The following is a 15,070-nucleotide window of genomic DNA, read 5'->3' as shown; positions in this document are numbered from 1 at the left end:
CATCCACAGCAGACATCGACATCGCAACAGCTGTTATCTGGCAGGCCCGGAGCACTCCAAAGACAGGTTCCAAACATCAAAAGAGTTGCTGGACAGCTTGTCCAGAGGGTCAAAAGATCACAGCGTGCTAGGCCGCAAAATGTCTGCCAAAGTAGGAAGAGTGCAGTGTGGCACTTTTTTGACCAAAATCCTCATGATCAGGCCAAGGTTATCTGTAAGAAGTGCGCAAAGACCTTTAGCCGAGGGAAAAATCTGAAAAATTTGAATACCAGTTGCATGCTTAGACATTTAACCAGCATGCACTTGCAAGCGTGGACACAACACCAAACCTCAAGTGCCACATGTGCAACTGATCACAACGAAGGTAGTCAGCAACGCTACATTGTTTCCCCCACTGTAAGCCCACCGGTTAGCACAGCAGCAAATGTTGAGGTGTCGTTGCAAGGCCACAGCAGTCAGGGAATCCCACTGTTATATCAACGAAAGACTGATTCTAGGCCATCAGAAAGAACACCAACTCCATCACCATCATCAACCCTCTCTCAGTCCGCCCTGTCCACCGCTACTTCCACCATATGCAGCTCTCAAGTCCAGCTCACCCTCCCAGACACTATGAGTAGGTCAAGAAAGTACTCAGTCTCTCATCCGCGTACACTGGGTTTGAACGCCCACATTGCCAAACTAATCTCGTTTGAGATGATGCCCTTTCGGTTGGTGGAAAGCACAGCTTTCCGCGAACTCATGGCCTATGCAGTACCACGCTATGACCTACCCAGTCGCCACTTCTTCTCTCGCAAAGCCATCCCAGCCCTCCACCATCATGTGAAAGACCGCATTGTCCATGCACTCAAGCAGTCAGTGAGCGGAAAGGTGCACCTCACAACTGATGCATGGTCCAGTCGGCATGGCCAGGGCCGTTACGTGTCCATCACTGCGCACTGGGTTAATGTGGTGGATGCAGGGTCCACAGGGGACAGCGGTGGTGGGACAGTGCTGCCTAGCCCACGGTATAGGAAACAGTTGGCTGTAGGCGTTCGACCCTCCTCCTCCTCCTCCTCCTCCAGAAGCGAAAGCTCGTCCACAGAGCGCAGTCGTACGAGCACTCCATCTGCAGCTGCCACTGTTGCACACGATGTGTCCCCCTATTGAGCAGCTAGTGGAAAGCGTCAGCAGGCTGTGTTGCAGATGATGTGTTTGGGCGACAGACCCACCGCCGAGGTGCTGTCCGAGTACTTGAAGCGACAAACTGAGTCATGGCTGGGCAGTGTACATCTTGAGGCAGGCAAGGTAGTTAGTGATAACGGCCGTAATTTTGTGGCAGCCATAGCCCTTTCAAAACTCAGCCACATAGCTTGCTTGGCTCACACCTTGAACCTGGTGGTGCAGTGCTTCCTCAAAAATTATCCGGAGTTAACAGCCCTGCTCCAGAAGGTGCGAAGACTGTGCGCGCACATCCGCCGGTCGCCTGCACACTCTGTTCGTATGCAGAAGCTGCAGCGATTGCTCCACCTTCCCAACCACCGCCTCATTATCGACATTGCAACAAGGTGGAACTCCACCCTGCACATGGTGGAGCAGCTGTGCGAGCAGAGGCAGGCCATAATGCATTTGTGGGAGGATACACGGCCAGGCACTTTGAGAGCAGACATGGAGTTGACAGGTGTGCAGTGGTCGAAGCTGAAAGACCTCTGTAAAGTCCTTCAGTGTTTTGAGGAATGCACACGGCTGTTAAGCGCAGACGACGCCATCCTAAGCATGAGCATCCCACTTATGCGTCTGCTCATGCAAACTTTGACGCACCTTAAGGAGCAGGCGTCTGCAGCCAATGTAGATGAGGAGGAAGAGGAGGAGGGAATCCTTGATGACATTCAGCCATTGTCTGCTCAGGGACCTCTCCTGGACGAGGTGGAGGAAGAAGAGGAGGAGGAGGATGATGATGGGGATGATTACTTAGGGGAGGAGGATGCATCTCGTGGGGCAAGTGAAAATGTTGGCGTGGCAAGGTCTGGTACAGGGTTTGTGCGTGACTGGAGGGATGTGGATTTGCCAGAAAGTGCTCCTCCACCCAGCACTCGCAGTGCATCATTGACACCGGGAACATTGGCCCACATGTCAGATTATGCCTTGCGGATCCTAAAAAGGGACCCCCGCATTGCCAAAATGATGAACGATGACGACTACTGGTTGGCCAGCATCCTGGATCCACGCTATAAAGGCAAATTACAAAACATCATGCCACAGGAGAACCTTGACCTAATATTGGCTAATAAACAAGCAACTCTGGTAAATCGGTTGCTTGAGGCATTCCCAGCACACAGCAGCGGTGATGGTTCTCACACGAGCCGTACGGGCCGGGGGCAGCTTGGCAGAGGTGTTCGTGGTGCACACAGCAGAAGTGGCGTTGGAGACAGGGGTTTCATGACAATGTTGTGGACTGATTTTTCAAATACCGCTCACACAACTGGTTATACTGCATCGATGGAAAGTTACAGGAGACAGCAGTTGTCAACTATGGTTACAAACTACTTTTCCTCCCATATCGATGTTCTCCCACGCAGGTCATTCCCCTTTGACTATTGGGCCGCTAAACTGGACACCTGGCCTGAATTGGCCCAATATGCCTTACAGGAGCTCGCTTGCACAGCTGCAAGTGTGCTATCGGAAAGAGTCTTAAGTGCAGCTGGATCAATCCTGACAGAAAAAAGGACCCGTCTGTCAACCCAAAATGTGGATGATCTAACCTTCATTAAAATGAACCACGCATGGGTTTCCAAGGATTTTGTCCCACCTTCCCCTGATGACACATAGGGTGATAGAAAAATGGCTTGCTTTGGTCCACCTCTTCCTGGGACTTCACCTATTTCGCCTTTTGCATCAGCTGAATGTCCAACATCAACATATGCCACTTTCTAAAACTCCCTAACTGTGCTGCCTCCCCCCCCATGGCCGGGGTCACCACCTAGCGCACGACACCGTGCGAGTGCCGTTGCCCTGGACAGGTGGGTAGGCCGACTCTTGGGCGCGGGCACTGGCACAGGGTCCCTCATAGTGCAATCAAGTGTCTCTGACGGTGGTGGTGCACACCCGCCGTCAGACACACCGCTGTACTATGAGGGGCCCAGTGCCAGTACCGACACCCACGAGTGGGCCCCCCTTGCTTGGGCAGGGCCCCAGCATTTGCAATCTTTACCTCTCCCTGCTCCTCCGCTGTGTAATCTGGGCCGTCAAATCCATACTGTGCCTGACACCGTCTGAGCCTGCCTCCTGAGACATATATTTTGAATGTGTACGCTATCCATACATGTTATCTGGGGAAACGGTACCCTTTCTAACCTTTGTGCAATCACGTGCAATCCATACTGGGCCTAACACCGTCTGAGCCTGCCTCCTGAGACATCAATTTTGAATGTGTACGCTATCCATACATGTTATCTGGGGATACAGTACCCTTTCTAACCTTTGTGCAATCACGTACAATCCATGCTGGGCCTAACACCGTCTGAGCCTGCCTCCTGAGACATATATTTTGAATGTGTACGCTATCCACACATGTTATCTGGGGAAACGGTACCCTTTCTAACCTTTGTGCAATCACGTGCAATCCATACTGGGCCTAACACCGTCTGAGCCTGCCTCCTGAGACATATATTTTGAATGTGTACGCTATCCATACATGTTATCTGGGGAAACGGTACCCTTTCTAACCTTTGTGCAATCACGTGCAATCCATACTGGGCCTAACACCGTCTGAGCATGCCTCCTGAGACATATATTTTGAATGTGTACGCTATCCATACATGTTATCTGGGGAAACCGTACCCTTTCTAACCTTTGTGCAATCACGTGCAATCCATACTGGGCCTAACACCGTCTGAGCCTGCCTCCTGAGACATATATTTTGAATGTGTACGCTATCCATACATGTTATCTGGGGAAACGGTATCCTTTCTAACCTTTGTGCAATCACGTGCAATCCATACTGGGCCTAAAACCGTCTGAGCCTGCCTCCTGAGACATATATTTTGAATGTGTACGCTATCCATACATGTTATCTGGGGAAACGGTACCCTTTCTAACCTTTGTGCAATCACGTGCAATCCATACTGGGCCTAACACCGTCTGAGCCTGCCTCCTGAGACATATATTTTGAATGTGTACGCTATCCATACATGTTATCTGGGGAAACGGTACCCTTTCTAACCTTTGTGCAATCACGTGCAATCCATACTGGGCCTAACACCGTCTGAGCCTGCCTCCTGAGACATATATTTTGAATGTGTACGCTATCCACACATGTTATCTGGGGAAACGGTACCCTTTCTAACCTTTGTGCAATCACGTGCAATCCATACTGGGCCTAACACCGTCTGAGCCTGCCTCCTGAGACATATATTTTGAATGTGTACGCTATCCATACATGTTATCTGGGGAAACGGTACCCTTTCTAACCTTTGTGCAATCACGTGCAATCCATACTGGGCCTAACACCGTCTGAGCATGCCTCCTGAGACATATATTTTGAATGTGTACGCTATCCATACATGTTATCTGGGGAAACCGTACCCTTTCTAACCTTTGTGCAATCACGTGCAATCCATACTGGGCCTAACACCGTCTGAGCCTGCCTCCTGAGACATATATTTTGAATGTGTACGCTATCCATACATGTTATCTGGGGAAACGGTATCCTTTCTAACCTTTGTGCAATCACGTGCAATCCATACTGGGCCTAAAACCGTCTGAGCCTGCCTCCTGAGACATATATTTTGAATGTGTACGCTATCCATACATGTTATCTGGGGAAACGGTACCCTTTCTAACCTTTGTGCAATCACGTGCAATCCATACTGGGCCTAACACCGTCTGAGCCTGCCTCCTGAGACATATATTTTGAATGTGTACGCTATCCATACATGTTATCTGGGGAAACCGTACCCTTTCTAACCTTTGTGCAATCACGTGCAATCCATACTGGGCCTAACACCGTCTGAGCCTGCCTCCTGAGACATATATTTTGAATGTGTACGCTATCCATACATGTTATCTGGGGAAACGGTACCCTTTCTAACCTTTGTGCAATCACGTGCAATCCATACTGGGCCTGACACCGTCTGAGCCTGCCTCCTGAGACATATATTTTGAATGTGTACGCTATCCATACATGTTATCTGGGGATACGGTACCCTTTCTAACCTTTGTGCAATCACGTGCAATCCATACTGGGCCTAACACCGTCTGAGCCTGCCTCCTGAGACATATATTTTGAATGTGTACGCTATCCATACATGTTATCCGGGGATACGGTACCCTTTCTAACCTTTGTGCAATCACGTGCAATCCATACTGGGCCTAACACCATCTGAGCCTGCCTCCTGAGACATATATTTTGAATGTGTACGCTATCCATACATGTTATCCGGGGATACGGTACCCTTTCTAACCTTTGTGCAATCACGTGCAATCCATACTGGGCCTAACACCGTCTGAGCCTGCCTCCTGAGACATATATTTTGAATGTGTACGCTATCCATACATGTTATCTGGGGATACGGTACCCTTTCTAACCTTTGTGCAATCACGTGCAATCCATACTGGGCCTAACACCGTCTGAGCCTGCCTCCTGAGACATATATTTTGAATGTGTACGCTATTCATACATGTTATCCGGGGATACGGTACCCTTTCTAACCTTTGTGCAATCACGTGCAATCCATACTGGGCCTAACACCGTCTGAGCCTGCCTCCTGAGATATGTATTTTGAATGTGTACGCTATCCATACATGTTATCCGGGGATACGGTACCCTTTCTAACCTTTGTGCAATCACGTGCAATCCATACTGGGCCTAACACCATCTGAGAATGATAGATGGGGCCCACCATACACTGGAACATTCCAAAGGTGGACATCAGACACTGGAGCAGCATTTACAGGGCCCATTATACACTAGAGCATTAGAAATGGGGCCCATTATGTTTGGAGCATTATTTGGGCCCATAAGACAGTAGAGCTTCATCCATGGGGACCAACATATACTGTAGCATTATGTGGAGCTCATCATATACTGTTTCAAACATTATATGGGACCAATGATTCTGTATGGAGAAATAGATGGGCCTCGTCATGAGATGTAAAAAGTGAGGTATTTTTCATTGTACTATACCGCTATTTCTCTGCCGTATCGGAGCATGATGAGTTGTGGTATGTGTTAAAGGGGCGCTCTTTCGCCCAGGGCACATGAAAACCTGGAGCCAGCCCTCCCCCCCACAGTCTGTAGCCAAATAACCCCCATTTTTCAGTGTGTAACTTGTATTATGAAGTTAAATAAGGTTGACAAGCTTAAGTAAGAAGAATTGATGCTTTTGGCATTCAAATGGGCACTGTTGGTGTGTTTCCTGTCCTCCTCTCACTGCCGACTTTTATTCCCCATTGACTTACATTGGGTTTCGTGTTTTGGGACGACCCCGACTTTTCCCTATAATCGGACGATCTTGCTCGACCCGACTTTTGGAAAAGTCGGGTTTCACGAAACGAAACGCGACCCTAAAAAACCAAAAGTCGCTCAACTCTAGTAGTAAATATGTTGTGGTTGATGATGCTAGATGTAGCAGAGTTGGATGGGTGATGCAGGAATGATTAGAAGACAAAATAGAGTGAAGTTTCCTTTACCTTTTACTGAGCTGTGTAGGTACAGTCCAGGGCTCAGGTTACAGATGGTCCTGGAGTCGGTCAGCCTGAAAGCAATTTGGGAATCTCCTTATTCAGGTGTGTTGTGGGGCCCCCTCTCTAGTGCTATTCTCTGAGGTATTTGCTGCTATGAACTCTATTCAAGTTCCTCTTTCTGTTTGCTACTTAGGTAGAACTCCACTTGCATGATGGGCAGCTGAAGCCTGCTTTAGGGATCGCTCCTATTTGGCGTCTCCGGCTCACACGTGCTGCTGTGTCGTCGAGTGTCAGTTGGGGACAGAGAATCTGCGGTCTTCTCTCCTCCGAATTCTGCTGCAGGTACATTAGTACCCACACAGACTCGTTCTCCGGGGTCCGGTCTCTGGCGCTCAAGCACGGGGATGACCTCAGCTTTGGCTCCTGTCCCCAGCTTCTCTCTCCGCATGTCCTCTCTCTATCCTGTTCAGGCTTTAACTAACTCTAACTTCCTGCTTCTGACCAGAGAGCAGCTCCCAAGAAGTCGGGTTTAGAGCTCCCTCTGCTGGCCTGGAGCAGGAACTGTGTTGTATGCTGGAACTCCCTGTTAAGGGGATCCTTTCCTTGTTCCCAGGCATGACCTCACTCCCCCCTGGAGGGAGGCAAGGCCATTGTGGCAACCAAACTACTAGGGTGCCACAAGAACAGAAAGCGATAGGTTACGTTTTGACCTGTCATGGGTCTTTTGTCATGGTTTACTGGGTTCTCAAATTAGGTAGTTGCAGGGTTAACTCTGATGGCCTCTTTCTGGGTCCTGGGAGGCTTTTTATAGCCTCACTGTGAGATCATTCCATGCCGTTTATACTCAGACCCTTGGCTGAGTGTGTCTGACCCTGCTGTGCTTTGTGCCTGTACTATTGTCTGTTTGTCTGGTTTTGATCTGGTTCCGTTGCTTGCCATTTCTGTACCTTCTATTGTCCATCCTGGTTAACTGATTTCTGGCTACGTTCTGACTATCCTTCTGATTGCTCCTGTGTACTGTGCCACTCTCTCTGTGTTTTGACCTTGGCCTGTGTGACTACGCTTGTCCCTACTACCCCTTTAACACCCTTGGGACCTCTGCTCCTTTCTGCATTTGCCCCCCGGAGCCGCAGCAGCCCCGCGCTGTCAACCCTTACAGCAGCACTAGGCTCTGCCCACCTCCTCTGACACGCTGTCATGTGACCGCAGGTCCTGTCTGCCTTGTCTTGCAAGCAGCTAGCTGCCTTTGTACCGCTAGTACCGCTCGCTGCCCCCCGGTGCCATGGGCTTGCCCCTGGCACCAGACATCCAGATCAGCCTCCTGCGCTGCCGCCAGTGAGTAGACATTACCACAATGAATTGTAAACAAAACAATTCAGATGCAGTTGAAGTTCAGACTTTCAGCTTTCATTTGAGGGTATCCACATTAAAATTGGATGAGGGGTTTAGGAGTTTCAGCTCCTTAACATGTGCCACCCTGTTTTTAAAGGGACCAAAAGTAATTGGACAGATTAAATAATTGTAAATAAAATGTTCATTTCTAGTACTTGGTTGAAAACCCTTTGTTGGCAATGACTGCCTGAAGTCTTGAACTCATGGACATCACCAGACGCTGTGTTTCCTCCTTTTTCATGCTCTGCCAGGCCTTCTCTGCGGTGGTATTCAGTTGCTGTTTGTTTGTGGGCCTTTCTGTCTGAAGTTTAGTCTTTAACAAGTGAAATGCATGCTCAATTGGGTTGAGATCAGGTGACTGACTTGGCCATTCAAAAATATTCCACTTCTTTGCTTTAATAAACTCCTGGGTTGCTTTGGCTTTATGTTTTGGGTCATGTCCAAAGACATACTGATAGGGAATTTAGATTGTGAGCCCCATCGGGGACAGTGATGATGATGTGTGCAAACTGTAAAGCGCTGCGGAATATGTTAGCGCTATATAAAAATAAAGATTATTATTATTATTGTCTATCTGTAGTATGAAACGACGACCAATCAGTTTGGCTGCATTTGGCTGGATCTGAGCACACAGTATGGCTCTGAATACCTCAGGATTCATTCAGCTGCTTCTGTCCTGTGTCACATCATCAATAAACACTAGTGACCCAGTGCCACTGGCAGCCATGCATGCCCAAGCCATCACACCGCCTCCACCATGTTTTACAGATGATGTGGTATGCTTTGGATCATGAGCTGTACCACGCCTTCACCATACTTTTCTCTTTCCATCATTCTGGTAGAGGTTGATCTTGGTTTCATCTGTCCAAAGAATGTTCTTCCAGAACTGTGCTGGCTTTTTTAGATGTTTTTTAGCAAAGTCCAGTCTAGCCTTTTGATTCTTGATGCTTATGAGTGGCTTGCACCGTGCAGTGAACCCTCTGTATTTACTTTCATGCAGTCTTCTCTTTGTGGTAGATTTGGATATTGGTAGCCTACCTCCTGGAGAGTGTTGTTCACTTGGTTGGCTGTTGTGAAGGGGTTTCTCTTCATAATGGAGACTATTCTGCGATCATCCACCACTGTTGTCTTCCGTGGGCGCCCAGGTCTTTTTGCATTGATGAGTTCACCAGTGCTTGCTTTCTTTCTCAGGATGTAACAAACTGTAGATTTTGCCACTCCTAATGTTGTAGCAATTTCTCGGATTGGTTTTTTCTGTTTTTGCAGCTTAAGGATGGCTTGTTTCACCTGCATGGAGAGCTCCTTTGACCGCATGTTTCCTTCACAGCAAAATCTTCCAAATGCAAGCACCACACCTCAAATCAACTCCAGGCCTTTTATCTGCTTAATTGAGAATGACATAATGAAGGGATTGCCCACACCTGTCCATGAAATAGCCTTGGAGTCAATTGTCCAATTACTTTTGGTCCCTTTAAAAACAGGGTGGCACATGTTAAGGAGCTGAGATTCTTAAACCCTTCATCCAATTTTAATGTGGATACTCTCAAATGAAAGCTGAAAGTCTGAACTTCAACTGCATCTGAATTGTTTTGTTTAAAATTCATTGTGGTAATGTCTAGCACCAAAATTAGAAAAATGTTGTCTCTGTCCAAATATATATATGGACCTAACTGTATGTTATGCAGATAAAGCATTATCAAGTGGAATATTCATGAATAGAGTGATGATAAAGATAGGGAAACAAGATACACTAAAGAATATGGAGGGAGAATGAAAGTGAAGATTATATGAAAAATTAGGGTGGACAATGATGTTAAAAGAATATATGCATCCAAGATAGAATTGCGTCAGTCAGTGTCATAATATATACACTAAACACTAGCACTACACACTAAAATATTACATCCTAGATATCACTGAATGAAATATTCCAGTTTCAAATCTTTATTCATTACATAGTGGAATGCGTTGAGAACAATCTAATATATAAAGCTCAATGTGTGTGTGTGTGTGTGTGTGTGTGTGTGTGTGTGTGTGTGTGTGTGTGTGTGTGTGTGTGTGTGTGTGTATGTATGTATGTTTGTATGTATATATGTGTGTAGGTCCGGGATTGGCATCTGCACTGTCACAGCTACAGCCGCAAAATTTTGCACAGTCACACGTCTGGACCCCGAGAGCGTCATAGGCTATGTTGTGAGGCGAAATTTTAACCCCGCGCGTTCCAATTCACCAAACAATTTTGCCCCTATGTACATAATGGGGAAAAAGTGTATGTATGTATGTATGTGTGTATGTCCGGGATTGGCATCTGCACCATCGTAGTTACAGCCACAAAATTTTGCACAGTCACACGTCTGGACCCCGAGAGCATCAAAGGCTATGTTGTGAGGCAAAATTTTAACCCCGCACATTCCAATTCACCAAACAATTTGGCCTATTATTCTTATCATTTCTATGGCGTTATCGTCCTTCTGTAACGCTCGAAATAACACAATTTATTACCGTGCCAACACAGACCACCCTCTGACACAGACTGCAGGGGGAGCCCAGTATCACACAGGATAGGATTAGATACACGGCTCAGCAGTCAGTATCATACAGGATAGGATTACATACACAGCTCAGCAGTCAGTATCACACAGGATAGGATTAGATACACAGCTCAGCAGTCAGTATCACACAGGATAGGAATAGATACACGGTTCAGCAGACAGTATCACACAGGATAGGATTAGATACACAGCTCAGCACACAGTATCACACAGAATAGTATTAGATACACGGCTCAGCAGACAGTATCACACAGAATAGGATTAGATACACGGCTCAGCAGTCAGTATCATACAGAATAGGATTAGATACACAGCTGAGCAGTCAGTAACACACATGATAGGATAAGGTACACGCCTCAGCAGTCAGTATCACACAGGATAGGGTTACATACACGGCTCAGCAGTCAGTATCACACAGGATAGGGTTAGATACACGGCTCAGCAGTCAGTATCACACAGGATAGGAAGAGATACACGGCTCAGCAGTCAGTATCACACAGGAGAGGATTAGATACACAGCTCAGCAGACAGTATCACACAGGATAGGATTAGATACACGGCTCAGCAGTCAGTATCACACAGGATAGGAAGAGATGCACGGCTCAGCAGTCAGTATCACACAGGGTAGGAATAGATACACGGCTCAGCAGACAGTATCACACAGGATAGGATTAGATACACAGCTCAGCAGTCAGTATCACACAGGAGAGGATTAGACACATGGCTCAGCAGTCAGTATCATACAGGATAGGATTACATACACAGCTCAGCAGTCAGTATCACACAAGATAGGATTAGATATACAGCTCAGCACACAGTATCACACAGAATAGTATTAGATACACGGCTCAGCAGACAGTATCACACAGAATAGGATTAGATACACGGCTCAGCAGTCAGTATCACACACAGAATAGGATTAGATACACAGCTGAGCAGTCAGTAACACACATGATAGGATTAGGTACATGCCTCAGCAGTCAATATCACACAGGATAGGGTTAGATACACGGCTCAGCAGATGGTATCACACAGGATAGGATTAGATACACGGCTCAGCAGTCAGTATCACACATGATATCATTAGATACACGGTTGAGCAGTCAGTAACACACGATAGGATTAGGATTTGGAATAATACTCAAAATCAAAATGGAAAATCAAATTGCAGGCTGATCTCACTTCAATGGACATGCCTCAAAACAAGGAAATGATGCTCAGTAGTGTGTGTGTGGCCACCACGTGCCTGTATGACCTCCCTACTATGCCTGGGCATGGTCCTGATGAGACAGTGGATGTTCTCCTGAGGGATCTCCTTCCAGACCTGCATAAAAGTCAATTTATTTATTACATTTATTTTATATTTACCAACATTTTTTCATTCTGTTGTTTTCCAATTATATTTTGTCCTCCAATTTTGGCATCCTCTTTTTTAGTTTTTATTGTTACCATGTTTTATTATTTTCATCAATAAGTTTATCTATCTTTTCCCAAAAATGTTTTGCCCTGAAAAAGCCTAATACTTATCTCACTGCTCTCTTCACCATCCAGTCATCAAGGCCTCTTACTTCTGCCATCATGCGCCCCAGCTTTGGCTTATTCACTATAGTTTGGGACTTCTGCCTCAACCTAACCCCTAATGTCCCTGTATTTCATAAGGTCACGATGTGCACCATGACCATATAACGTGCTGCGACCTCCGAGGCCTGGTTGCAACTGTAGGTCCCAGGCCTATTGTGAAGAGGCTGGAGATGCGGTGAGTAAAGGCAGAAAGATATGGTCCTGAGGACCGGATGGCAAACTGTTGTCGTGCAGCTGGAGAGATGAGTGGAATTTAGGCCATTCTATTGAATTTGCATGCAGCAAATTATAAAAAAAATCTGTATTCTAGAGAATAAGGATTTTTGTAAAATTCAAGTAGAATTCAATTCCACTCAAATAAATGTGCCCATCGCTAGTATGTTCAAACAATGTTTCCTTCAGATGTACATTTAGTGGGTCCGCTCCAAAGAACACCCGAAATAGCTTAAAAGACTCTTCCAAATCATTTCTATTGCAAGATGACTTTGTTGCTTATATATTCAGGCTTTTAAATATTTTTAAGAACTTTCAGTTTCCAAAACACCATGTGGTTAAAAGAAGTGAGTGGACTACTCATCATGCTGTTTTTGCGAAGAAGCCACTCCATACTTTACAAAAGTCAATGACAAGACTGAAATAATACTTGGTAGATGCCTAAAAAAAAAAACAAGCATTTTATTCATTGGAATGAAATTAGCAAATCATTGAAAAAAACACCTAAAAATGCCTATAAAAAAATCTAAAAAAAAAAAAAAATCATGTAAAGGAATGTTAACAATGCATTTCAGGACAATAAAAAAAACTTTGAAAGCACCAGCAGTTCATGAAGAGGTTTGTACAAAATTCATTGTTTTGCCTGCCTGAAAAAACAAGTAAACGTAACTTTAGGCCAAATTCAGACTTCCATACATTACAGTCTGAATATGAACCACGATGCCCTGACTGGCTACTGGATTCCTGACCTGAACATGACAGTCCCATTGGCATATAAGAGACTATCAAGTTCAGGTTGGGAAGCTCGCGGCCAGTTGGAGCATCAGCACCATACTCGGACTGTGATACACAAATGTCTAAATTCGGCCATGCCATGTCTGATAGTTCCATGTATGAGGAAAACAAACTGATTATTCTGATAAGATTTTGATCAGAGTGTGGTAGAAGTGTCATCCATTTTTCTTGTACGTGGAGAAATGAAACAAAATTCTCCATCTGATGTCATCGGACTGCAGTTCAATTTTTTCACGGACCCATTGCCAATTTTGAGCTGACCCTCAGATCAAAATCGGACATGTCTCCATGGAAATGTGACTGGCTTGATAGATTATTTATCACAGGTATGAGTGCTCTTCGTGGAAAACATGGATAGCACTTGTGAAAATCGAACGTCTGAGTAAACTCTAAGGGTACTGTCACACTTAGCGACGTACCAGCGATCCCGACCAGCGATAGGACGCGGTCAGGATCGCTGGTACATCGCTAAGAGGTTGCTAGTGAGCTGCCACACAGGCAGATCTCACCAGCGACATCGCTGGGGACGGGGGTCGCTACTTACCTGTCCTGCGTCCTCCCGCCCGGCTCCACGCTCGTCGCTCGTCTCTCCACAGGAAGCCCAGCAGGAAGCTGACGACGAGAAACAGTCCTCCTGGATGTTCTCGCGCGATCAGCGATAACCAGCGGGGGAGCGGTCGGAGGTAAGTATCAGACATAGCGATATCGCTAGCAATATCGCTATAACGTCACAAGTTATAGCGATATTGCTAGAGATATCGCTTAGTGTGACAGGCCTTTTAGTCTCCTAGTCATTCCCACCTGAAATTAACCATATACTGTAGATAGGGATAGAAGACAACAAGATTGTAGACAGGTGGGACTTTGGCTGGTGCCTCAACCCTAATGAACAACAGCTGCCTTGTTTCACTTGACTAATAAAACCTCAGAAGATAAAAGCGGTGGTGAATATTGCTTGGAAGGTGACAACTATAATGGACAAACTGGCAAAATGACTAAGAGAACCCATGATGGGATACAAGAGAAATTTCATTATCTATTTTTTTATTTCTTAAAGAAGTTGTTCAGGATTTTAAGAAAATTGTGCAAGAACAGAAAAGGAATCAAATAGAAAAATAAATAATTTCTCACCGTTAGAGATGAGCAAATAGATTCTAAACAAATCAAATTTGTTTGGAAGTTACCAAAATTCATATAATGAAACAAATCTCAATTTTGGCCCAGGGATTCTATGGAGCTGGGAAGAGGATAAAAAAATTTAACTCACTCCTTCCAACGTCTCACTTGTTCAGCCATTCAACTCATCTCAGCTTCATTCTGGTCTTCAGTCATCTGATCTGCCGTTTCCTAGGATCTTCGGCCCCTCCATACGCTAAGTCTTCTAACTTCATGATGACGTAGCCCAGAAGGCATTATGATGCGCATCGCCATATTATCACTGACTAGACCTCATGCGACATCATGATGTCAGGATGATGTATATCATGTTGTCGCGGTGGAACATCATGGTGTTTTGAGGTCTATTAAATAACAGAGAAACCAAAGATACCGAGATGTGGAAAACCAGACTGGAGAGGACACCGTAGGATTGGTCTGGAATGGGAAGAGGTCTACTCTGGTTTTTGGAGAGACCTCTCAGTATAACAATGCACATTTGATTCACAGTGAATATATTTGATGCAAATTGAATTTTGTGGAACAATTCAAGCAGATCTATTGAGTTGAGGTTCAGTCAGCACTACACACCTATTATATTTTCAACTTCTAGTTCTGCTGCTTTCGGAGTCCCCACCATCTTGGCAATGATGATAATAATCTATAATAATAATCTTTATATAGCGCTAACATATTCCAGAGCGCTTTACAGTTTGCAC

The sequence above is a fragment of the Dendrobates tinctorius genome, unplaced genomic scaffold (genome assembly GCF_039654945.1).
Source record: "Dendrobates tinctorius isolate UK_male_01 unplaced genomic scaffold, ASM3965494v1 ptg000075l, whole genome shotgun sequence".
Classification (NCBI taxonomy): Eukaryota; Metazoa; Chordata; class Amphibia; order Anura; family Dendrobatidae; genus Dendrobates; species Dendrobates tinctorius.
The sequence above is the reverse complement of the archived record's forward strand: the minus strand, read 5'-3'. Positions refer to the sequence as shown.